Raw genomic sequence first — 26,111 nt, 5'->3', positions numbered from 1 at the left:
ATCATACAGCAAGACTCTACACAGTTCACAGAATTGTAACACAGTTGTTAAAAAGCATTGAACAGCTAACTAACGAAGGTGGGAGATAATTAAGCTTGGTTTTCAGCCCAGAAAAAGAGATAGTGTGGCCATCTATTTACCCACTGCTTTTCTTATTCCGCGTTGCTCCCCCACTCTTCCCTTGCCCCTAGGCCTGGCCACTCCCTCATGTTCTCCCTATTGGTTCCTGTACCCCAACTCTGCCCATGTACTGCCCCTGTGATCTGATCATGAGTTCTCTCAGCCTCAGGAAACTACCTGGACAAGATGCAACAATAAAAGTCTTCTGAGGCCTCCATGAGGGTCCCTTCTCTCCCTCCTTTGCTTTCACTGTGTTATGGAGCCCAGCTAGATGAAGCAGGAGCTCAGGGCCATCCAAGAGGACTATGTCAGGGCAGAATGGCTGCCCTGCTCTAAGCAGCCCTGTTGTGCTCTCTAGGAAGGCTGCAGCTTGCTAAACTAAACCCAGCACTGCAACAAATGATGTCCCAATGTGAGGCATCTGAGAAGAGGTGCCCTGGAGACCGCATCCCACAGCCACTGCTGCAGGAGAGGAGTCGCCTTTGGGAAGCCATTTCCCCGACGCGAAGCTCGCATTTCAGTGAGACAACCAAAGGGACCACTGGTAGCCTCTTGAGAAAAGTAGCGCTTTTGAAAAGGGGTTGGCTGGACAGTGACACACCATACTGAGTGCCTTAAGTTGATTCTTCGTGCTTGCAGGCCCTGAAGAGGAGCCTGGCTGGCCTGGTACAGGAGTGGGTAGACTCTTTGTGCTGGTAAGCCTCAGAAGGGAGACTGGAGATGGCCTGGTACGAGGGTCATTTTTTCTTTTTAGTTTAATCCTTTTGCCTTAGTTTGGGTGGAGGGTTGAGGGTGGGTTCTTGTTGAGATGAAGGGGGTCGTGCCTCCTGTGAAGCCCCAGCAAGAAAAAACCCATCTCTAACAAGAGAAGATGCAAGTTCAGTGCCCCCAGTTTGGGAGTTTTACGATTAGCAGTGCATGGGGGGGGTCCTTGTGCGCAAGAGATAAAAGGAATTAACCTTTGTTTTGTTTCATTCGGTCATCTGGAAACAGAAAACTTCGGTCCTTTCCCTCTGACCCTCAGGAGAGATTGGAAGATGTTCTGACCCTTCCATGTCTCCCCTGTCCCCTCACTGAGCTGGGACTGATCACCCCAGCCCGGACACTTCCCCTAACCCTTATCCCAACCCCCCCAAACTCCCACTGTGGCAGCTCTAAGCAGCCAACATGGCGGCAACACGTGGCAAGCCACGCCACTCTGCCTTGTTCTTGTACTCTGTATCTTCCCGCGCGCGCAAAAACCCCTGGCCCCGCCTTAACCCCACAGCCTGCGTTGCTCAGTGTTCCTGCATCAGTCCCCTCCCCCCAAGATGCAGGAAGCTTTGTGTTGAGTCCCTGCCCCGCAGCAGCGCGTGTGCCCCCGGCAGCCCCTCCCCCCATCACCAGGTGTTCCATTCTGGCCACGGCCCCTTCCCCTTCCCCTTCCCCCCACCTCCGCCTGCGCGGGCTGCCACAGTGGCCTCTTCCCTCCTGGCAGTGGGCCCTGCCCATGTTCATGCCCCCCTTCACCGGCAATCCCATCCTGTCCCGTTTTGTCCCTGTCTCAGGCCCTCCCTCCCCTCTCTGCCGGTTTCCTTGTTCCCGAACCCAAAAGTGTGCGTGGAGCTGGCACCGGCCTGGCCCGAGACCCTCCCGGCCCCCGCCAGTGCTGCTCCGCTTGAGCCACGTGGCCCACTGCGGTCCTGCCCTGGGCCACCCCCCTCCTCTGCCCGTCAGCTTGGGACCGCGGCGCGAGAGTGGTGCCCGCGCCAAAAAAAACGAACCAACCATCCAAAAAAAATCCCGGGTATCAGTGCGGAGCTGCTGCTCCACATGCCGCACATCGTAGAAATGGCAGCGCAGCACCCCCTTCCCCGTTCGCCACGCCACCTTGACAAGAAGTGAAAAAAGTAGCAACCGAAAAGACGTCATCCCAGCAGCCCCAGTGGAAGAAAGAATGCGATAAGCTACAAAAGCAGCTGCTGTGTGAGAACTCAACCAGCACCGATCTCCAAAGTCAACAACAACCAGCTGCTTCATCACTTTTAATTTGACTATTTTGCATTGCTTTACCCTTTCTTCTGTTGTAAAAATTTATGCCCTTCCCTCTTCAATTTAATATGAAAGGGGGAGATGTGGTGGTCTATTTACCCACTGTAATTTATTCCATGTTATTCCCCCACTTTCCCCTGCCCCTAGCCCTGGCCACTCCCTCATGTCCTCCCTATTGGTTCCTGTACCTCAACTCCGCCCATGTACCGCCTCTGCAATCTGACAAAACCTCCCCTGTTCCCTGCTCATGAGTTCTCTCAGCCTCAGGAAACTGCCTGGACGAGATGCAACCATAAAAGTCTTCTGAGGCTTCCATGAGGGTCCCTTCTCTGCCTCCTTTGCTGTTCACTGTGTTACGGAGCCCAGCTAGCCGGAGCAGGAGCTCAGGGCTGTCCAAAAGGAGTAGAATGGCTGCACTGCCCTAAGCAGCCCCTCTGTGCTCTCTGGGAAGGCTGCAGCTTGCTAAACCAAACGTAGCACTGCGACAAGATAGTTGAGGGGTTGGAGAGAGATCTGTGACTTCGGTCAGCAAGGTTGCAAACAGCACAGAGTAGATCAGTTAGTCACTGTCGGTTCCAGCACAAAGCTGGAGAGAGTTGGACATCAGCGGCAGAGTCAAGGTGGTCTTCAAGTAAAGGCAGAGATGTAGTGGAAATTCCTATAACAGGATGCTAAAAGTTTATGTACATTCAAGGCACAGTTGGACATATTCATAGCAAAGGAATTCCTCAAGATACTTAAATTCAAAGAAATCACCCATAGTTTAGAAAGCCTTTGAGTTGGAAATTTCTGAACTCTAGGAGAACGCTTTGAGGATGTATCACATGCACTTGCTCTCTTATATTTTTTATTAGTCATCTGGTTTTGATCGCTACTGAAGGCAAAGTTCTGGTCTGGGTGGATTTTTGTTCTGATCTAAAATGGATGCTCTGTGTTTTTAAATATCTGCAGATGGATGCAAGTAAGGCTGAGGCCATAACAACTTGATTTCATTACCATGCAATGAAAGAACACAGGGCTGTGGGAGGGAGTGGGAAACATCCACTGTATTTTATTCTTCCTATAGCCAGTGCAGATCTAGTCAATAGAGTCTATGGAGCTAAAGGTGTGATTCATCTGGTCAAAAATCATTGGCTGTTTTTAGAGAAAATGTGTTCCAAGTTCGACGGATTGACTGGCTCTGAGCTGATGTAAGATGAGAGTGATATGTTCAGACAGAGGAACTTATATTCTAGATGACTCAGTCAGTCAATTGAACTTTGAGACTTCCTAGGCTGGCAAACTGAAAAGAAATGCGTGCCTAACATAACTGAGATAACTTGGTAGCATGACTATGTAAAGTTGTTAAAAAATTGAGAAAGCAATTTTGCTCAAGAGAACAAAAAGTATAATTGCACAGATGCCTGTCTTCTCTCCCAGATGCCCAGAGCTCTGACAGTAAGAATAAAACCTAGTTATTTTTAACACTCTGAAAACACAGAATTTTAGCTCATACTTGGTACTATGATATGAGGTAACTGAGTTTCAATAGTTAGGACATTGGAGTAGAAGGAAGGAGGGGTAATAATAAAAGAAATCAAGACCACTTGAACAAAGAAGGGAACTTTGGCTTTATGTCTGTAACTTTAGGAGGATAATGCTAGTGTTGACGAAAAGCACTTACTATGTTGGAAACAGGGGCCTGGTGATTGTTTCCCTTCCTGATGTTCAGGGATACAAAGACTAAGTGGCAGCTGTCTGAAAAATGTGTGAAATTCCACTGTTAAGGATTTTTCTCCCAGCAGACAGATGGATTTGACTATACTCTTTGGCAGAGCCTTACTTTATATATGGTCGATCAGACTGAGTGGAGACACTGAATGCAGCATTTGCTTTTCATCCTCTGCAACACTATGGAGCAGCACATTCAAATCTATAGAGCAAGGCTCTCCCCAAGCCCATCTTCCTTAGGAAACATATCCACAGTGCAAATTTCACCTATGGATGGGTAGGTAGACACAGTTAATATTACCTATCTTATGCAAATTAAAGTTCAAATCAAAGCAGAAAATTTTCCAGATAATAGGCATTTTTTGGGAAAGTAAAAGTGGACTGGTGCTAGCTTGGATTATGGGGAATCTAGTGTAAAAAAAAAGTGTCCAAACACAAAATAATACATTTTTTTTAAACTTGATTTGAACGTGATAAATCACACTAATCTGAACACTGTGTAAAATGAAGAGTATTAGATTTGTGGTGGTTCATTTGCAAAGGAAAATTAAAGTTGTGTTGCAAATTATATATATATATATTTTAATAAAAAAGATAACATTATTCAACAGTTTAGGTCTTTAAAAATACACTGCAACAGAGATTAAAATATAATCTCTTTGCAGGTATTCTGTGGATGTTCAGATTGAGTTTGTGCTTAGAACAATCACCAAACTGGAGCTGCAAACCAGGGAAGGATCTGTTCTATTTGCCTGCCAATATGACAATGTACTTAAGTCTAGATGGCCTTATCATCACAAGGGACCATATTTCGCCCCAGGTACCTCTGTGTAGCTAGTGAATCAAATAAATAATTACACACTAATTAACATAATTTCCACAAGAATAAAATTTAGCCCATTGTTTTAGCAATAAAATAGAGGTTGAAAACAAGATAACAATATATTGAAGTAATATATGCATGAAATTTTCTGTCTTCTTCATAATAAAAGTCTTTTGAACTGCTAGTGATCCCCCATAATTTTCTTCCAGTCTTTTTCTCATTAAGATGCTATTCTAAATTCCAGCTGATCTCCGTTCTTTGTTTTAGTTTATTGTCCTTTAGAGTCACTGCTGGTTTTCTGAACACAGAACTTTTCACTCAGTAGTTTCTTTCTAGCCTCACAACAGCTTTCAACAGCGTATTTGCACACAAATCTGTGATTTGCAGTTCTCATCATGCTGGACATAGGTGTCATGCCCCCAGTTGTTTTATGCTTTAATCTACTAATCATGTGGGATCCTCAATGCAACAGGAATTCTGTGTTGTCCCCATGGGCTTTGCATTGGTTGCACACGTAGTAGAGGTATATAATACCTGCTGTACTCAGTTAAAAACTCCTTAATATAACTTTCCATGAGAATATAGTCCTATTGGGTATTGATGCTGCTGGTTAGCATTCAAAATATTTTTAATATTATGCACAAGCATAACCTCCCACCACCACTGTCTCCATTGCCCTTACATAAGTCTGTAAAGGGACTATTAAAAATCCATTAAGCTTGTTAGTTTGCAGAGCTTTCAGGGAATCTTGCTGCAAGTTTTGCTATTTCAACACTTACAGGCTTCTATTAAACATAGCAATCTTTGAGCTATAAGGGTTTACTGGAATGGTCCATTAAGTGAGAGTTTTCTAGGGGGGATAATGTCTGGGAGAAGGAAGGGAGATCAGAGTTGTAATTATACAAATGGATTTTATTTTATGTATTTTGTTTTTAAAGTAAAAGTGATTTCTGTTATCTCAAGAAGCCCAAAAGCAAAATGTTAAAGAATAAATGGATGGTGTCATGATTAAAGTATTTATAAGGGATTCAGGAAACTAGTTTCAAGTATTTGACTTTAGATATCAGAGAAAAAAAAAATCACTTAAGAACTGGTCTGGAAGTGCTGAATATCTAAAAAGTTATGTCTATTTAAACCAGAGCTGTAGCTGTCAGGATCTCTTAGAATCAGACATTTTTCACTTCTGTAGTACAGAGTTAATAATACTTCCTTTTATCCTCCTGTCTATTTGGGTATTAATCTTTCTAGGGTAAGGTCAGTCTCATTTATGACCTCTAGTTTTTCATATGGTTCTAAAAAAATATTAATAAGGAAAAATAGTCCTGTCTGGAGGATCTTTTCACTTGCTTAATTGGTATTCACATAGGAGGCTGTCCTAAAGAATGACTGGATACTCATTTCAGCAGCGTATGCAGCTACACCTGTTGTCTCTGACCAGTTAGTCTTGCATTTTTACATGAGCTCTTTCACTGGCAATCACTGCCCTTGCACTGCAAAAGGAGATTCATAAAGACTCATTGCAAGCTATTGTGAGGATAGATTGGTTTCCCCATATGAGGTTGAGCTTTTGAATTGTTTGTTATTTCTGGGAAGGCATCAAGTTCTTGAAATACCATTGAGCTGCTTATGGAAATATGTGGTACTTGACAGGAAAAGTAAGGTTTCACATACTTTTTGGTTGGAAAGTGATATCTGTCTCTGACTTTAGTATGCATAAAAATCTGGAAGATGTTTTCCAACTTTTAAAGGAAACACAGTTATTTATGTTTGGTGTTTTCAGATAGTTGAATGCTTTTATGTTTTGTAAAAGGAATTTGAATTTTGGCATGAGTACAGTCTTGGGGTCAGGAAGATGCCTTTTACTCTCTTCATATCTCAGATCCATTCAGATTTGGCTCAATTGTTAGCTGCCAAAAATCACTATTCTCCATCTGTGCTTTCCTCACTAGAGCTTGCTAGAGGCTGTCTGCTAAAATCCGTCAACATCCTATCAGTCCTGCCCATGCACCAACCTAGCATCTTGTTTAAGTATGCCACAAGGATGAAGCTCCAGATGGGATCATGAAAAACTGGTTCCTTTCCAGCTGCTCTTTCCTCATTTAAACAATACTGTGGGTTCATACGGAAGGGAGATTGGGCTGATAACGACAAGAGCATAAGTTCAAGTTTTGCTTTTTTTATTAAGTTGCTTCAGTTAACTCTGTGCCTCTCTCACTTCTTATTATGCCTCTTCTAAAAGCTGCATGATCTGGAAAGTGATCTCTAATGTGGAGCAGCCAGGATGAAGCATCGCTGCTCTGTCAAAAGGATTCACCAAGTCTTAACACAATTCTAGAGCACTTTGCTGTGTTGTCTACGTGGTGAGACAGGTCATGCATATATAACCTCAAGTGCAAATTTCAAACCTTCAGGTTTGATCATCTTATTAAAAGGTATTTTTTTTTCCTAAGGCACCAAAGACAGGCAGTGATTTATTATCTTTTCACATGCAATTGCTTGTAGGCAATTCAGAGACTTGAAGAACACTTAAGGGAGGACAGATTTGTGCATGCAACTTTAATTTTCACATGTACTGACTGTTGAATGCTTGATGTTGAAAATGTGGTGGCACTGATTGGAAGCCTAACCTAAAATGCAATATATTCCAGGTTTGCCTATGGCTGCCACTGATTTTGAATATGATACGTATCCCTGAATGCTGTCCTCTGCAAGGCAAGTGTGCATATGTTTTCAACTGACAATAATTTTATAGTAGCACAGCCAACCATCAGACCTGGTTTGTTTAGCTGAAGTGAAGCTGAATAACCTTGAGGCAGGAAGGAGTAGAGGAAAATATTTATATGTTCAAAATAATATACACGATGATTCAGGAGTCAGCTCCATCATTCTACTTTTGCGGTTCTGTGATTATAATTCCTGCTTGTGTGTGAACTTGCGTCTTGTTTTATGCTTTATTCAGTAAAAAGAGAGGAAGCTACATTTTTTGTGGGAATGGTTACATTTCCCATAGCATTCTGTGGTGCACTACACTGTGCTGGAGCCTGATGGATCTCAGAAACTACAGTAATAGGAGCTGACAGTGATGGATAGTGGGAAAAGTAAGAACCTCAGGACTGATCAGAAGAGGGTGCTGTTATTCTGGGATGGTCTTGCATCATCCGTGCCAGAACACAGACAATGCCTCTGCGAGATTCTGGAGAATGTTGCCTTTCAGCACAGATGACATATTAAGGACTTGGCTATCGGTGGTAGTAATTAAGAGACAATAGCACTTTCACAGTGAGACAAAGATTTCCTGAATAAACCTACATTTGGCCACTTCTGCGGATAGAAGCTCCCCTACCAAATCAAATTATGGAATTCCTCCCTTTCCTACCCTGCAGCAAACTACTGTGTATTGCTGCTCTACACTACTGAACAGCTGTTCTTGTTCATCCTACAGGCAATTGCATGTGAAAAGATAATAAATCACTGCTTTCCTAATCTTAAAAACACGTATGTGTATTTCAGCTGTAGAAACCATGCTGGGTGAATCCATGCTGCTAAATAAAAGACCACGAGAGAGCAAAGACAGTCTCTTTCCCTTGGAGATTTATATCACTTGTTCTAGCTCTCACCAAGAAGCAAAGATATCTTTGACTGCAGACTCCAGAGACTGCTCCTCCAAGGCAATGGGGATGAAACTGCATTGGGTTTGGTGCTCTCTGCCCAACATCTTTCTTCAGTACTGTCCCCACAGCCTTGACACCTTCAAATAGACACTGTCATGCATCTTCCTAGAGGTTATCTTTACTTCTGTGCAATAAAAGTATCATGCTGCTGGGCAGAAAAAGACCTTGCATTATTTCTGGCATTCTGTACTGAAGAGCACATAAAATCACGATTATGTACTAAAGGCTCTGCAGGCACCACTGGGGCCCAGAGTTGTCTCAAGGACAAGGACTGTGTAGTTTGGACACTGCCAGTCTGCTTGATAGGAAGGCAGTGAGTCAGTTTAGCACTGCCCTGTGACAGTGTAGCTACACCTACCATCAGCTACTTCTATAATAGCAAGCAAAAGAGCCCAATGATCACTCACGTCCATAAGGATAAATTCACTTATCCACATCCAACAATTGTTCAACAGGAAGCCAAGACTGTGTTAGACCCCCCTTACAACAGTACTTACAGTCTGACTATGGATAGTTGTGGGGTAATCCCTGAGCATGGGCACTTTTATTATTTGGTAGTACAGATGTAAGCACAAGAGCCAATGTGTTTCGAGAGAGACTGTTCATACACATAGAATTATGTCAGCAATGGATTTTTCAATTCTGGGAGTAATATATTTGAGAAAAATTAAGGCTGAGTTTTGCTAAAGGAAAAAAAAAAGGATTAAGTGTAATTCATATGCCTGTAATCTTTAATTAATAAAGTGTGCAAGACAGTATTTTCTGTCTCTGAAGGTTAGTGACATAGCCCAAATTGAACTGCACAATAAAATACCCTTATCCTCCCAAACACTGCTGGAATAGTCCTATCTGTGCCAGACTTGGATCTTGGCCCAGTGTTGAATGGCTTGCTCATCCTGTGCAAGGTTGGGCCAAGGAGGATTAAAAGTTTAACAGGGTGAACAGTCAGGTCCTGTTGTGTGGGCTGTGGGCCTTAGCCCCGGCCCTCTTTATTTTGCTAGTATAGGTATAATTTTAAAAGTTTAATGATCTCAACACTGGTCAGATTTACAAAAAATCTTTAGAAATGTTAAGACAAAGTTTATTTTTTATGTTGATGTTATGTTCATATTTTAAGATACAAGATGATTTCATGAATGTGAGCGTGCTCTTCACTGTTACAGTGTGTGGGCTCATTGCTCATCTACTTTCCTGTAGCATAATCAGCAGAGGCTGGCACCAGGTACTTCAGAATAACCAGACCTTGCATGGGGTGAGTTTGTCTGAAGTCTGGTCTTACAAGTATTTTGTCAGTTCTGAAAGTGTTGTGCTGTTTTTGTTGGGTCACTGCTCAGTGACTGATTCAATATTTGCTTTTCATACATATTTATACATATTTATAATTTCTGTTTTAATTCTGCTAGCCTCTTAGCCTCCTCTGGGAACAGGTTGTTCTTAATCCAGATCAAAACTTGGTTAATTTGCTTTGTGGTTTTTTTTGTTTTTTTTTTTTTAATTAACGTGAAGCATGTTGACTTGCTCAAATTATCTCCAAAAAACTTACAGGAACATGTGGTAAAACTCATATGAGCTAACTGGAAGTTTGGTTTCATGTTATGTTAAGAACCTATATGAACAACTGAAAGTCAGCTCTGAGTCACTTTGTTTACCTTATGTCTTTTTCTGACTGCCCCTCATGTAAAAATATCTCCATATTACAGTTTATCCATGCAAACTTCCTCTAAATTCCCCATGACTGGTGCTTGTGATCTGTTCACTGTCACTGGATTTTAATGTGAAAAAGCTTTGATTAGTTAATGTCTACTGATTGACTCTGTAAAGGGGATCTGTGCTAGAATAATGGTGTCAAATAGCTTAGGCTTGAATTTGCTTCACGGTAACTTCTTGAGGAAGGCCAAACCTTCACTGCCACCTGTTAAAGTTTTGGCATAATTCTAAAAGTTATTACTTGGCACAGTATTGAACAGCAGCTAAGCTGTATGATATGGAGGATATCCCCAGACAGTGAGGCCACTAGTCATGATCTAAACTTTTCTAGATGGAATATTTACCCTACCATTTTATTTTGGATTAGGAGTGTTGGTTCTCACAAAGGAAATCAGAAATGGGATTACTCTTGCGTTAAATGAAACAGAAGGATACTTGTCCACAAGCAAAATACAGTGAGGCCAAATCAACTCACTGAACACCCCACCTCATACGGTGTGGACAGAGGTCCTCAGCACTAGCTGCATCATTTGACAAATCCATTCTTGTTTGTGTTGCATTGATATTGTAGGCAATAGCCAATAATGGAGTGATTAATGCTGATTGGAAAATATCTGGGGAGAAAATAAAAGGATTTTGCTTGGGAATGTCATTAAAAAGCCCACAGAGAGATAAATTTAATAGCAGTTATTTTAGACACCAAGTATTAGGATCTTGCCATGATCTTCCAAACATCCCTGCTTTCTTGAAAACTCATATATGTGGATATTGGTTTGTTTTACTGAAGAGACCAGACTATGAAGCTTCGTGTCACTGAGGCAGCCAAGCAGGGAGATTGCCTCTAATCCAGAAATCCCAGGGCTTTCAGAAACTGCAGCCCAGGTTCAGTCTCTAAAAGTGGATTGTCTGTGTATTAAGAACCCTTGGACTATTGCTATCACTGAGAATTTTTGGGATTTGTTCTGAATCAAAACTAAACTAAGTTTTGAATATCAAAACTTGATGATATAATTAAATCCTCAGTGAAGTAGAACTGTCTTTCCCCTAGTATTTCTGATTCTCAGTAATTCTGATTAAGAAAGTGTGAATAAGAATAATGATTTTAATTCAGGTCAGAGGCAGTTGCATTAGTAGGGCTGTGCAAAGAATACCCCATCTACAGCAAGTTCTGCTTGTGTTTCAGTTTCACAAGCATGATATTCAGATACTATATTTGAAAGATTCCCACTCCTCCAAAACAGTATAAAAACATCTGATAGTCAATTTAAGCTATTCTTTTCACATCTCCTCACAAACAGGAGCTCTGCAAAGCCTTTTGTCTCAGCTGGAAGATGCTTCTGTTTGTTCTACCTCACGTTGAAGCTGATTGCCTCTCCAAAGTGTCTGATCTCTGTAGATTAGAAAAAAGAATAGATTTGAAAGATGCTTACAATTAATTTAATTTCAATTCCCTTACTTTCTTTTATCCAATATTCTTGATAAACAAATAAATGAGATAATCATTTCAGTGACTGTGTAATTTTCATTTTCTATTCAGTATGCAAAAAAGCCAAAGCTATTTTGTTTCAACACTACTTTTTTTTTTTTTTCTTTTGTCACAAATTGTACAGTAAGAAGATCTGCTCATGTCTTTCTTACAATCTGCATCTATTCCAGAAATACCTGGCTGCTTTAAGGGATATCATGATGGTGTATTATTTTCTAAATATAGCTTCAAAAAAAATTAACTGATAAAATTAATTCCAAGCTTTGGAACATTCAGCTTTGGGGCCAGAGCAGTTTTCTCTTCTTTTCTGTACATTTTCTGTCAATGAAATATAGGATTTGATTCAACCATATTAAATCAAATGTTAGATTTTTACCAACACAGATTTCTGGGAGAGCTTTAGGTTCCCCCTAACACCCATAATGGTTCAGGGTGCTTTCTAACAACTTTTGCAAGGTAAAAAAAAAACAACACAAGATAAATCAGAAGGCCGACTGGATGACTCTAATTCTATGTTACAATCCTGATGCTGTCTGTGTCACAAAATGTTTCAGGCACTCCAATCATTACCACACGTCCATTGTGGGAGAGATTTAAGCAAGCAGAAGGAAAGAAAAAATACCTGCCTCAGAGAGCTGATAAATCTTCCTGTCTCCTTCCCAACACATGCACTCTGATGCGGATTAAAATATGTGTTTATCTGAGTCTTAATGATAGTAATGATCAATGACTGTAAATAACAGGTGCATTGTTTGCCACACACTTTACATTTCTAAAATGTGAACTAAATCTCCCCCTTTTTTCCAGAATTATCAATCAGAGAAAAGAAAACACCCTCAAGCAATCCTTCTCCATTTTCTCTTATTTGGAATTTAGTTAGATTTAGGGGGTTAAACCTATTCAGTTTTAAAAGAAGGAGAAAACAGAGGATTTGATTGTTCATGACATTTTGTTCAGAATCAATCATTGTCAGCTCAGGTTAGACTGATTTACCATGAGCCTGCCATATAAAAGATTTGCCACAAATGGCAAGGCTCTGAGCTGTTTCCACCGCACTGAACATAATGATGGATTTATCATTGCAATCAAGATGGTAAAACAGCATGGTCCCCAGAGTCGTGCACCAGGCAAATTGATCACAACAGCCCTGAAGTTATATAAGGGCTTTGTTTATCTGGTCTCAGTCTGCAAGAATAGTAATCCAACTTAAGATAAGACACTCTGATCTTTACGGAAGTTTGGATGGGTTTTATCTCCTAAACCAGTATTTAGTAGAATTGTCTCTACTGAGGAGCAAAACAACTACCCATCATATATATATATTTATTTTTAGTAAAAAGCAGTCATAACAAAAAGCAGAAATAACAAATACTACTGTTATTAATACCATAATCTAACAGTAGTTTCCTAATCTGTAAGTGAATGAATTTGCTGTAATATTTTTGTGAGAAAATGAATAATATGGGAAGACGAATATTTATTTTAATACATTGCCTTTTCATTACAGGCATTGTTTCTTAATTCTGTGAAGAATTGGCAATATTAGGCTTTTAGATCCAAATAAATGAAGACTAAAGGGAAATACTAACCCTCTACAATAGCACACTGGCAGACCAGGCTTTTGTCTATGCAAAAAAATTGTCATTTTGTAGCTTGCGTTTCTGAACCCATGTTTGAAAGGGAAGAAAGTATTATTACTTGAAAGAGAGCGTTGCTGAGAGGAAGTGATGCTGTAGCCAAAGAGATGAACCTCTGACATCTTTTGATTGGATATCATCTGGGAAGCCTTTAGCCTGTGGCTCAGCCTTGCAAACTACTGCTCATTTCCCCAAAATTCATGTATATATATATCTCCTGAAATAGAACCTGAGAAATGGAACTGCCCAGTGGGATGATGATATGTTTTTTCCTAAGGACCAGATTATTTAGTTGGATCCTGCAGGAATACCAGATCTTCCAGCACCTGTTTTTTTTTCCCAAATGGAGACAGACCCTTATAAATTTTATTCAGACAGGTGTCAGAGATTTGGAGAAACTAATTTCATCCTGCATTCAGACAAGGAACACAACTATTTTTTTATTTTCACATGAAACATGCCTGGGTGTCCTTTGGCATTGGCCTGGACACAAAATAAAATATCAGTTAAGTCAGAATTTAGCATATTGTTAAAATAATGAAGAATTTGGGGGCACTCTATAGATTGAAAAGGCAGAATTAAGCTAGAGTCAATCCTCAGAAATAGCTGTGAAGGGCTGTGATATGCTCCCAGACTGAGCAGAGTCCTTAAATTCCTTAAATCCTTAAATCACATTATAAGTTCTCAGGAGCAGGAATCTATTTTCCTATTTATTTTACAGTATCTATATTGATATGAGCAAATGAGCATAGATTAGTATCTTGATCTTAATTTGGAATTTAATTTAAATTGATTAAATAGTTTTCTATTTTGAAGCAGGAATGTATTTTTATAATGTTTGACTGCATAACTGGCAAAAAGATCTATTGCAAATTATTGATCCACTTTGGATACAAATATGATATAAGCTATAATTCATGGGCAATAATGGTTATAAAATTGTTATTTGGATTTAAAAATGCAGCAGCACATCACCTAGAAAATAAAAAAAAGTTTTAATTCAGAGTTCTTCAGGGCTTCCTTTTAAGCACTAAGGGAGGGTTTGTTGTCTCTTTTCACCTTAGTATTCTCTTCAGAGCACTCTCACACAGACATTGGCAGCACTATTTGACACTAAATGCATTAAGGCAAATTTACTGTCAACTTAGCCTTCAGGGTGTGCAAATAGACATATAGTAGGAATATATAAAGTGGAAGTAAAGTCGACTTGGATTGCACTGTTTTGATAAACTTTTTCTTGTTCAAAAGCAGTGGCTTAAAAATAGCAAAACAAAAATGTAAAAAAATAATGCTTTTAACCCAAAATTCCCATTAGTAGATAATATAGAATATCACAAGTCCATTTCTACATTAGACTATTTTCGCTTCGGAATTATTCTCTTGCTTTAGCAAATTAAAAAAAAAAAAGGTTCAGACTTAAAATCTTGAAACTTTTCCAATAGCTGAATTTTATCATTTGCCCAGGAACCTAACAAAGAAAATGTGCTCCTTTTTTGATTTACAGAAAATATAATAGATTAAGTATTTTATAACTTTATTTATTGGACATGTGTCTGTGGAATCAGGCATGTGAAGTCCTTGGAATGCTAATAGTTTACCATAAATTATTTCAGAATTTATATAGGATCATGGAAACATAGAATGGTTTGAGTTGGAAGGGACCTTGAAGGTCATCCGGTTCCAACCCCTCTGCCATGGGCAGGAACATCTTCCACTACACCAGGTTGCTCACAGCCCCATCCAACCTGGCCTTGAACACTTCCAGGGATGGGGCATCCACAGCTTCTCTGGACAACCTGTGCCAGTGTCTCACCGCCCTCACAGAACCTCGGTTTTTCTGTGACAAACTTGGCTGGCACAGTGTGATTAACTGTGCATATTAAGACAGAAAAGGAAGAAAAAAAAAAAAAAACCAACAAAAAAAGCATTCTGGATGAATGCCTAGTCCTTCACCTGCAACCAGACTTGACTCAAGTAGTCAAGTAATTGTTTTTCCTCCTCATACAAAATCAGGTGATATTTGATGTATTAAATTAGGACGTAAGAATCTAAAAAAAAAAAGAAAAAAACTATCACATTCCTGAGATCCCTCATGCAAATCAGTTGCTTTCTCAAACCATCTTGCCATTTTTTTAACTTTAATGAAATTACTGATACAGACTCTCTCCTGGATTGTTTGTCCCTGTGGTTTTGGCAAGACTTGTTTCATGCATAGAGGAGAACAAAGCTGACTTCTGGTGTGGAAAAGCAAGAATGTGGTCACTAGGAGGTTCCTGTCCTAAAGTTTACTGGGACTGCTTAATACTAATGGTTTTGCAGCTCTTTATCCTGAGACTGTTGTTATAGATGAGCAGATCAAATATATAGCCATTATATCATATTTCTGCTATTTTCTTTACAAACACTGCTGTTACTTTGAAGCTTCTTTTGTCCCCTATTCCTCTTTCTTTTTCTTGTCTTTCCTTTTTTGGAGGTTAATAGGATGTAGCTCATCAGTGATCTCAGGTCAAACCGTTTGGTCATCCCTATCTAGAAGGCATCTAATGAGTGAACTAGCTCTTGATACTGGCACCCATAGGTCAATCTGATTTTGTATTAACTTGAAGAAGGTCAAATGGTCTCTAAATTTGATAAATATCCCATTTCTTGAACTTCTGACGGAGAGCATAGACAAGGTGAAAGCTAATACAATTCTGGACTTGTACATCCACACGAATAGGTACTACTGCTTAATTTGCACAGGACACAACTTAAACTTGGTTTGTGCTCCAGGAACTAATTCATGTATATCCCAATTAATTTAGAACAAATAACAACAAAGAGTTTTGATATATTTAGCCTCTCTTAGTATAAAAACTGTCTCTGAACAGCCGGATGCTTTTAAGCTGTATTTCATTTTAATCTTTCTCAGAGATCATTATCTCAAATTTTGAATTATATTTTTTTTTCTTCTTTTTTCTTGATGGATTAATAATTTAAAAAAAAAAAGGAATCAGGGAAAAGTTGTTTGAATTTAATAAGCTAGAAAAGCATCAGGACAGGTCTATTTCTGTAACACTGTTCAAGCACACAAACATTGTTTCAATGCTAGGTTTAGTTTAGCAAGCTGCAGCTTCCCCTGAGAGCTCAGTGGGGCTGCTTAGGGCAGTGCGACCATTTTCGCCCTCCTGCAGTCCATTTCGGACAGCCCCGCAGTTTTGCTCCAGCCAGCTATCAGCTTTACAACACAGTGATGGCAAAGGAGGCGAGAAGGGTCCCTCCATAAGGGTTTCAGAGGACCTTTAATCTTACATCTTGTCCCAGTGACCCCAAAGGCAGAGAGACCTCATGGTCCCAGTGCAGGGGGATTTTCTCAGGGGCTCAGGGGCTGTACATGGGCGGGGTTGGGGTACAGGAACCAATAGGGAGAACCCGAGGGAGTGGCCAGGGCTAGGGGCAAGGGAAAAGTGGGGGGAAGAATATGGGATAGGAAAAGCAATGGGTAAACAGATCACCACAAAACATTTCTGGCATGAATATAGAAATATGAATAGGAAGTTTTTCTGCTTGTGTTTTTCTGACCTGTTTTATGTATATATGGAGCAGAGAAAGGATTAAGATATGCTACAGGTGTATTAGAATTGAAAATAACAAAATCACTGAGAAGTGTAGAGAAAAAACGAGGCTGTGGATTGACTAGCACTTAGGAGAACACTGACAGAGGAAAAGAAAACCTAAAACAAGGAAGGAGAAAGAATAAAGACAAAATACTGTGACAGCAGAGTATCCCAAAGTCTGGCTCTCAGCTGAAAAGTGGGAAGTTTGTGACTTCTTGTCTTTTACAGTTAGAACCATCTCACTAGAGATGTGATAGTTCCCTAGGTGTCAACTGAGTCTCTTAAAATCCTCGAGGTGTTTTTTACAGCATTTTTTTTCCACAAATGTGCTGCTAGTAAAATGCTGCAGCACAGAGGCTGGGCTAAAGCAAGCAGAAAGCTTTGAATTCAGCAACATCAAATATATTTAGCATTTTGGAGGAATGTTTTTAAATATCTCAGTTTTAATTTCCATATATATATATACACCTTTTGGTTGCAAGAACAACCCTCATAATATGTTAGGTAATCCTATCCAGGTTTTTTGCTTGTTTTTTGTTTTTCTTTTTTTTTTCACAGCTGATGCATATGAGGAAGATAATCCTGGCTTTACTCAAGGTTTTGTAACTCACAAATAATGTCAGTGAAGTGCCTGAAGGTTGCTGTCAGGACAGAACCTTTCATGCAAACATTAAAGCTCCTTGGGAAATGAAAAGTCCAGGTTGTGAGACATGAAGTTTCATCTGCCAAAGATAAGAGAATGTCAGAAATATTTTGAGAGTATATTGGTAACACATAAGTTTATTTACTATGAATATTGATAATATAGGTTCACTACATATCTCTCTTTCATTAGCTCATTGTTAATTTGGTTATTTTAAATGATCTGCTTTTAAAATTAGTGATAACATTTTAATATAATACTCATGCATATACAAAAGCCACTTATAGTGAGATTTAATCTCTGTGGGGGAATTCTAAACCCTCAGCTGCAGAATTTCAGTTGCTGATAACAGTAGGCTTTGAAAAGTATGAAACTGGATGAAATCAGAAACATGATTATGGTTACTGATTATTACTATCATCTTTGTATGCCCAGTGGCATATGAATACATACTACTATCACAGGAATTGTTGAAAATAACAGAAATGTTGTGATTGTGTCAAAGCTTTTGATGCAAAGAGGACTTAGTGATCCATGTCTGTATTTTGTGGGAGGGTTTTTAATTTAAAGGTGAATTTACATAAAATGTTTAAGTATGTCATTTCCATCAAAACACCATTTCATATGCTGATGCTTCTGTTTCATAGAAGGTATCTCCTGGCAGTAGCTCTGGATTACAATATCCGACATTACCTGTGTCCACCAAAGCGATGGGGTGACCTGTGAGAAATTGTGAGGGGGCCATAGTGTGTCATGGGTGAGATATCTTACAAAGAAATCTAGAGAACTTTGGTAGAAAATGAGAACAGGTACCTCAGTAGATCATCTCCCGTGAAAAAAATGCATTGATGTCAAAGTAGTTCATACTGTGGGTGGAATAGAACTTTTTTCAGCCATTCATATGAATACCAAAATATTCCACCAAATTATTTTTTATTAAAAAAATTAAAATGCATCTTTCTACATATACATTTAAAATACCCAAACCAAAACATTTTTCATCATATTAGATTCCTCACATTGACTCACATGATTTTGGGTGGACGTGAACGCTCCAGTTATATGTGTTGAATGCTATTTCCAGCATGAAATGGCCTGCAATTCGCCAATCATGTATTTTGAAACAAATGGGTAGAATTTGCTACTTTAGAAGAGGAAAACATATCCAGTAATGCAATTTACAGATCTTTTCCTTCTACTGTTCTCTGTTTATCTGAACTTTTTTTCTCTCAGCTGTTCCCTGTAAACACAAGCAGTGGGACTGAATTCTCAGGAGTCTCTCAGTGGTGTCTCTAGGCAGTTGCTTGAAGGATTTAACTGAAAAATACTAATTGGCCAATATATTTGAGGTAACAGGAAGGCTGAATATTTTCAGGAATATGGACATTTTGACAGTTTCGGAACAGATTGTCTAGTCCATAGAAATAATTTGTCTGCTATGGGTATTAAATACAGTAGGAAAAAAGAATTCTTCACCACTCTGGAAGGGCTAAAACATTACTTGTATAATTTTAAAATTCTCTTTCCATTTCATAGCAAGTAAATATTGGTAAGTTTGAGCTAACTTGAGAGTGACCTTGCAGCTCACAAGCTAGAACACTATTTTGAACACAGTCAAACCTATTGTTACAGTAAAAAGGACAGCAACAAACCCAAAAGTGACTCAGAGCAAAAGGATAAGCACAGGAGAGCACTGCTTCATGGGTAGTTCTTTAACTTTTGCAGCTTTCTCTTTGAACTTTTTTTAAAAAACAAGAAAAAAGCCAAGCTAGAGAGGATGGAAAAAAAAGAGAAAAAAACAACTTATAGAACAGCAACTGTAAGAACACTCAGCAATAAATAATACTCAGCTTTTTGTAACTGAGTGTTCTTCCAGTTGATTAAATGTATCATATCTTTTCAGAATCACAGAATCACAGAATGGGTAAGGTTGAAAAAGCTGGCAACCCTTCTGCTTCCAGCCTCAGCTTCCTCCTGGTGAAACTTCTCTCCCCTCATGACATGAGTGGCATAGAATAAAAAAGTGCTAGAAACTCCACCCTTTTTCTCTGTAATCATGACATCATCCTAGAGCACATAGCACAGGATAATGTCCAGACAGTTCTTGAATATCTCCAGTGAGGGAGCCTCCACACCCTCCCTGGGCAATCTCTTCCAGTGTGTGGTCATGCACAGAGTAAAGTTATTCCTCATATTCAGCCGGAACTTCCTGTGCATCAGGTTTTGCCCATTGCTTCTTGTCCTGTTGCGCGGCACCACCAAGAAGAGCCTGGATCCATCCTCTTGACACCCTGCCTTTAGATACTTTCACATTATGCTGAGGTGCCCTTTAAGCCATGTCTTCTTGAGGCTGAACAGGCCCAGCTCACTCAGCCTTTCCTTGCAAGGGAAATATTCCATACCTTTCATCATTTTCATTGCCCTCCACTGAACCTGCTCCAGGAGCTCCATGTCTCTCTTGTGCTGAGGGGCCCAGAGCTGAACACAGCACTCCTGATGTTCTCCATCAGGGCTGAGTAGAGGAGCAGGATCAACTCTCCCAACCTTCTGTCAATGCTCTTCCCAGTGCACCTCAGGACACCTTTGACCTTCTTGCCCACCAGGGCACTGCTGGCTCATGGAGAGCTTGTTGTCCATCAGGACACTCAGGTTCTTCTCCACAGAGCTGTTTTCCAGCAGGTTGGCCCTCATCCTGTGCTAGTGCCTAGAGTTTTTCTTTCCCAGGTGCAGGACCCTCCATTTGCCGTTGTTGAACTTCAGACAGTTCTTCTCTGCCCATCCCTCCAAACTATCAAGGGCCTTCTGAAGGGCTGCAGAGTCTCTGAGGTGTGGGCCACTCCTCACAGCTTTGTATCATTAGTGATGGTGCTGAACAAGTGACGCACATCGTGTCATGGTAACCATTGTGAACATGTGCTATGATACCTGTATGTGCAGTGCACACTTGTAGCATGGTACCTGATATTGTGTACTCAGTACAAAAGTTAATTTTTCATGAGTGTTTTAATGAATTGCTTTAGTGGGAATTAACAACATGCTATAAGTGCATGTTTAAATCTACTCCTGTTAATCAAAGCACTTAACTCTACATACACCTGTACCTCAAGTAAATTTTAAGCAAATTAAGCAGGATTTATGCAAATTAATATCACCAGGGTCCAGAACTACCAATCAAACACCTGTGGTGAGGCAGTGTAAATATGCCTCAGATGGGACCTTGACCTAACATGAGTATATATCTCCTGACACCTGAGATAGCTTGTTTAGCAGTAACTCTGATATCTTTCCATAAACCATCATTTTATCAAGAAAATTTATGCTAAATCCTTGGTCTGTTCCTTAAACACAACTGGAATCATATTAACACTTTCTGAAATTATTCATTCCCCAGGTCAAACTGAGTACCTAGATTCTTTAGTTTACATGCACTCACCTGAATTTGGTAAATCAAGGTGTAGGGTACAATTATTGCATCAGATCCAATCTTGGTTATTTTTCAGAGGGAAGAAAAGCATGTATAGCTAAATTAAAGCCTTATATATTATTAATTGCTTTTAGATTCCTGGAAGGTAATAGGAGAGAAACACATTTTGCTTTTGATTGCTAGTGTTTTAATTGTGCTGCAATGTAGACAATGCATTGTCTACATTGCAACACAAACCGGGCAGCTTTGACAATGCCTTTTGTTGGGACTGCCGGTGGTATGTTGAGTTAATCTGCTAGTTATTACTCTGCAGTGTGCCCCTAGGATAAATTTTCTTAATCATTAAAATAACACATCTTACCGTTAGTCTGAGCTTTGCTGAATTCCACCTTCTGTTCTTGCTTTGTCTGCTCTATTAAAAGCCTTGTACTATCACTGCTTTAGCCATTTCTCAAATTTTTATGAGCTAAGATTCAAAAGAAGACATCTGGACCAATAATAGTTTTACAAAGTCATCCAGCCAGACCTTGGTAATGTATGCAAAGTCAGGAACCTCATCAACAATCACACTATGGATGGCAGTAACCTTTTTAGGCATTGACTTAACAATTTAATAGCATGAATCAACATGTTGAGTCTCTGTCAATCAACAGCATGTGCACTGAATAAGAGATGCCAGGTAAATCTAGTGATGCTGGCTTTATATACATCACTGTTTGCTCTCCCTGTTGCAGTTCTATTTCCTACTCTTTGTTTATAAAGAGCAACATGCTGCCTCCTGGAAGGGAATAAAGCAGTAGTTTCACCAAATTCTCATGACCTCATCAGCTCACAGAATGGGTACAAAGGCGTCAACGGATTTTTGATTACAGCTTATTTGCAGTAGGTATAAATGCCTGTGCTGAATGGTTGCTACAGTGTCTGAGACCGGTTTGTTCTCTTCTGTTATGGTTTAAACCATTGCAGAGTAAGGTAAGATATGTTTTCTGAAATTATTAGGGTTTGGCTGTGCTGGAGTATTTTCTCCTCTTTTAATTGGGCCTATGAGAGACAGGAGCACCCAATTTTCCTTGTCTTTACAAGGCAATGTGTATTACAGCACACCAAAATTTTAACATTTTAAGAATTTTTTAAGTAGAGTCGTCAGTTGCTCTGATACAATATAAGAGTTATGTTCGTTCCCTGAAGTGAACAAAACAAAATGGACAATAAATTAAAATCACCCAGTTAAAACCTTGGTCTCCTTTTCAGTCTAGTTTTACAGACAGTCTTGTAAAATGTTCTGCTACATGACTTAGCAAATAAATCTAAACAGTAGTTTGCAATTTTTAGAACCCATAACGTGAAGCCACACTTAAATTAGCTGTCACTTGAAATTTCAAGCAGCAGTAATGGGTTTATTCAAGATGCACGGGAGGGGAGAAGGTAGCTAGAGTTACTGTGATATAGACTTCTGATTAATAATACTTTTTAATGCCTGCTGCAATCATTCACCTTCATGGAGAGAGTGATGTGAGAGACTACATTCTGAAACACTTGTTAGATATTACAGAACTTATTTAGTAGCAAATCTGCTCTTGAAAATCTATGAAGGACAAATTTTAATGTCACATAATGTCTTTAATTCTCTAATTCATCCTTCTTCATATCTGATGACATGGATATTATTTAGATATTATTAATAGAAATTACACTAACTTTTAGAATTTTATAAAATACATATCACGTAGTTCTGAGGAGATCTCAGAGAAAAATAAAAAATTCTCATTTTGACTCAGTTGTTAATTTGCTACACTTTTTAAAAATAGAAGTACTCTGTGTAACTCGAGAACAAAACTGAAAACCTGTTAGTTTTTTTTAAAGACTCATTTATTTTCACATTTTCTCTTCAAACTAGGTGTTTTTATCTACTATAATTAAGAGTGAGACATACTTTAGTCCTAAAATGAGCTTTACAGAAAAGAGACATAAACACTTGTTTTAAGATAACAGTAACAAGGACCTAACACACAGACTGCTTAAGAGCCTTCCCAGCAAATCCAGCCTATGCAAACCTGTTGGCACCACCCACTCAATGTGAGTGAACAAACATCCAGGCAAGTTGCAACTCTTCTCAGGCAGAGAAGTTGGATTTGGAATGTAGATATTGATAAAGGACACTATTTGAGTTTCTATTCATCCTTTTAGTGTAATCCCTTAACGCTGATAGGAATTTCTTGGAGTTTGAAAAAGATGAAATGGCAAATCCTGCATCTCAGAATCACAGAATCATCTAGGTTGGAAAAGACCTCCAAGATCATCAAGTCCAACCCTTGCCTGGTCACCGACTTGTCAACTAGACTGTGGCACTAAGGGCCACATTCAGACATTTCTGTATGTCTTCCAGGGATGGTGGCTTCATTATCTTCCTGGGGAACCCATTCCAATGTTTAATAACCTTTTCCATGAAAAATTTCCTCCTCATGTCCAACCTGAACATCCCTTAGGGCAGCTTGAGGCCATGTCCTCTCGTCCTGTCACTAGTTGCTTGGGAGGAGAGACCAACACCATCTGGCTACAAACTCCTGTCAGGGAGTTGTAGAGAGTGATAAAGTCACTCTGGAGCCTCCTTTTCTCCAGGATAAACAGCCCCAGCTCCCTCAGCTGCTCCTCATATGACTTAGTCTCTTGATCTTTCACCAACTCTGTTGTCCTCCTCTGAACACCCTCCAGCACCTCAGTGTCTTTCTGGTAATGAGGGGCCCAGAACTGGACACAGGACTCAAGGTGTGGCTGCACCAGTGCTGAATACAGAGCCATCTGTGGATGAATAATTGTATGCACCAAGAAAGACTGTAAAAGTGGCTTTGTAGGAAGGTGGCTTTGCAGGAAAGACCACAGGGACCTGGGGGATAACAGGATGACCCAGAGGCAGTAATGTGCTCTTGTGGCAAACATGGCCAACAGTATAATGGGCTACATTAGGGAAGCATCACCAGTGTGTCAGAGGAGGGTATTCTTATTCTGCACTCAACGCTGCTGAAGCAGCATCTAAAGCTGTCTCTGTTTCTGGACTCCTGAGTACAAGAGGGAGATGGACATACTAGAACAAGTGCAAAGCAGGACCATGAGAATGATTAAGGGACTGGAACACCTAAGGTGCAAGGAGAGCTGAGAGGGATGTGGCTGTAAACCCAAACCAGAGAAATCTAAGGGGGATCTTATCAATGGGTGTAAATACCTGATAAGCAGAGTAAAGAAGGTGCCTGAATAAAAGACAGGAGACAATGGAGCACAAAATGAAATACGGAATCTTTGTTTAAACATAAGAAAAACTGTTTTATACTGTGCAAGTGGTTGAGCAATGCAGCATGTTTCTCTGAGATGTTGTGGAGTCTTCATCCTTGAAGATATTAAAAATGACCACTGACCACATCTTCAGTGCATGTATCTGCCTACTTAGAGAACAGACTCTTCCACTTAGCACGGGAGCTGGGAAAAATAGCAGCCACATCTGACAGAAGAGGAAAGAAAGAACCTGTTAAGTCCCTTTCTAAAAGATCTGGCTATTCTCAAAAGAAAATTCAGTCACAGTGAAAAGTGTATCTGTTGGACTGAATGAGACTACGCTTGAAGGAAGAGGAGGAAAACAGAAGAGTCTGAGTTTAGTATTCATCTAGTGAAGGGATAGAATATGACACCAGAGTTAAGAGATAAATAGTGTTTTGGAGAAATAAGAATGACTCATACCTAGAAAGCAATAGTACATAAAATATTTTGCAATCAGAGCATAGGCTGGAAGGCCCTGGTTTAAAAGATTTACTTGGAGAAACAATGGCATTTTTAAAAATCAAAGCCTGCTTACAGGTAATTCAAAAACTGAAAGGGAGGCTAAATTTATCAAATAAATTGTTTGCTGCAAATAGTTCTCCCAGTTCTTTCGTCTGTACCTAATTGGCTATCAATAATGCATGGAAATGCTGAGACACTAAAGAATCATGTAACAGGCATTCCATTATGTAATTAAGGATCATTAACTATATTAATGACTTTTCTAATTCTTACATTGTTAACTAATGAGTAATGCTTTATGTCACGAATACTTTCAAACTTCTCTGCACCAGTGAAAAAGATACATCTTGCTTATCTAACTTCTGCAGGTAATTCACACAAGAGATTTGGTCTGAATAAATCTTGAGGAAGCTCAAACAAAAAGCAGATGACTAGATCACACCACACTAGAGGATTAAGAAAAATAAAGATTGGCAAACCTAATATTTCTAGATAGTCACTAGAAAGCTTTCAGTGGCTCAAGGGGAAAAAATGTAGCTATATATGTGTATGGGCAGAATACATATGAGATGATAAACCTGCTGCAGAAGAACTGTAGGACTACCAATATGAAAATTGCAGATTTTAGCATCTGCCATGTGAAAGTGCTGGTCACATGAGTTAAATCTATCAAAGACTCACAAAATGTACATTGTTTGCTATAGAGAGAGTACAGTATTCTACCAAGAATGTCTAGAGAAGTTATGAGGCCTTCTCCCTGGAAGTGTTCGAGGCTGGGTTGGATGGGCCTTTGAGTAGCCTGGTCTAGTGGGAGGTGTCCCTGCCCATGGTAGGGGGGTTGGAAAGATCCCTTTCAACCTTTTGACTATAGAATTTTTTTTGAGGAGGTCTGGGTCTTGAGAAGCACAGGCAGCTGAATTCATGGGATGTAACCTTAACCTGTGTGTTGAATCCAAAGGTTCAATCTTCTGGCTCTACTGAGAAGAAATTCCGTAACACAGGCATGTGGTGATCTGTTTACTCATTGCTTTTCCTGTCCCAGATTGTTCCTCCCCCTGTTCCCTTGCCCCTAGGCCTGGCCACTCCCTCAGGTTCTCCCTATCAGTTCCTGTACCCCAACTCTGCCCATGTACCGCCCCTGAGCCCCTGAAAAAACCCCCCTGTGCCCGGACCAGGAGGTCTCTCTGCCTTTGGGGATCACCGGGACAAGGTGTAACCTTTAAAGGTCCTCTGAACCCCTCAGGGAGGGACCCTTCTCGCCTCCTTCACCGTCACTGTGTTGTAGAGCTGATAGCTGGCCAGAGCAAGAGTGCGGGGCCGTCCGAAAAGGACTGCAGGAGGACAGAATGGCTGCCCTGCCCTACGCAGCCCCACTGAGCTCTCAGGGAAAGCTGCAGCTTGCTAAACTAAACCTAGCACTACAACACAGACATGGGTAAACATAATGAATATTCTTTGCCTAATAAGAAGAATTTTTAATCTATTCATGCGC

This window comes from Corvus cornix, chromosome 3 (assembly GCF_000738735.6).
Source record: "Corvus cornix cornix isolate S_Up_H32 chromosome 3, ASM73873v5, whole genome shotgun sequence".
In the NCBI taxonomy this organism is placed as follows: Eukaryota; Metazoa; Chordata; class Aves; order Passeriformes; family Corvidae; genus Corvus; species Corvus cornix.
This window is presented reverse-complemented; position numbering follows the sequence as displayed.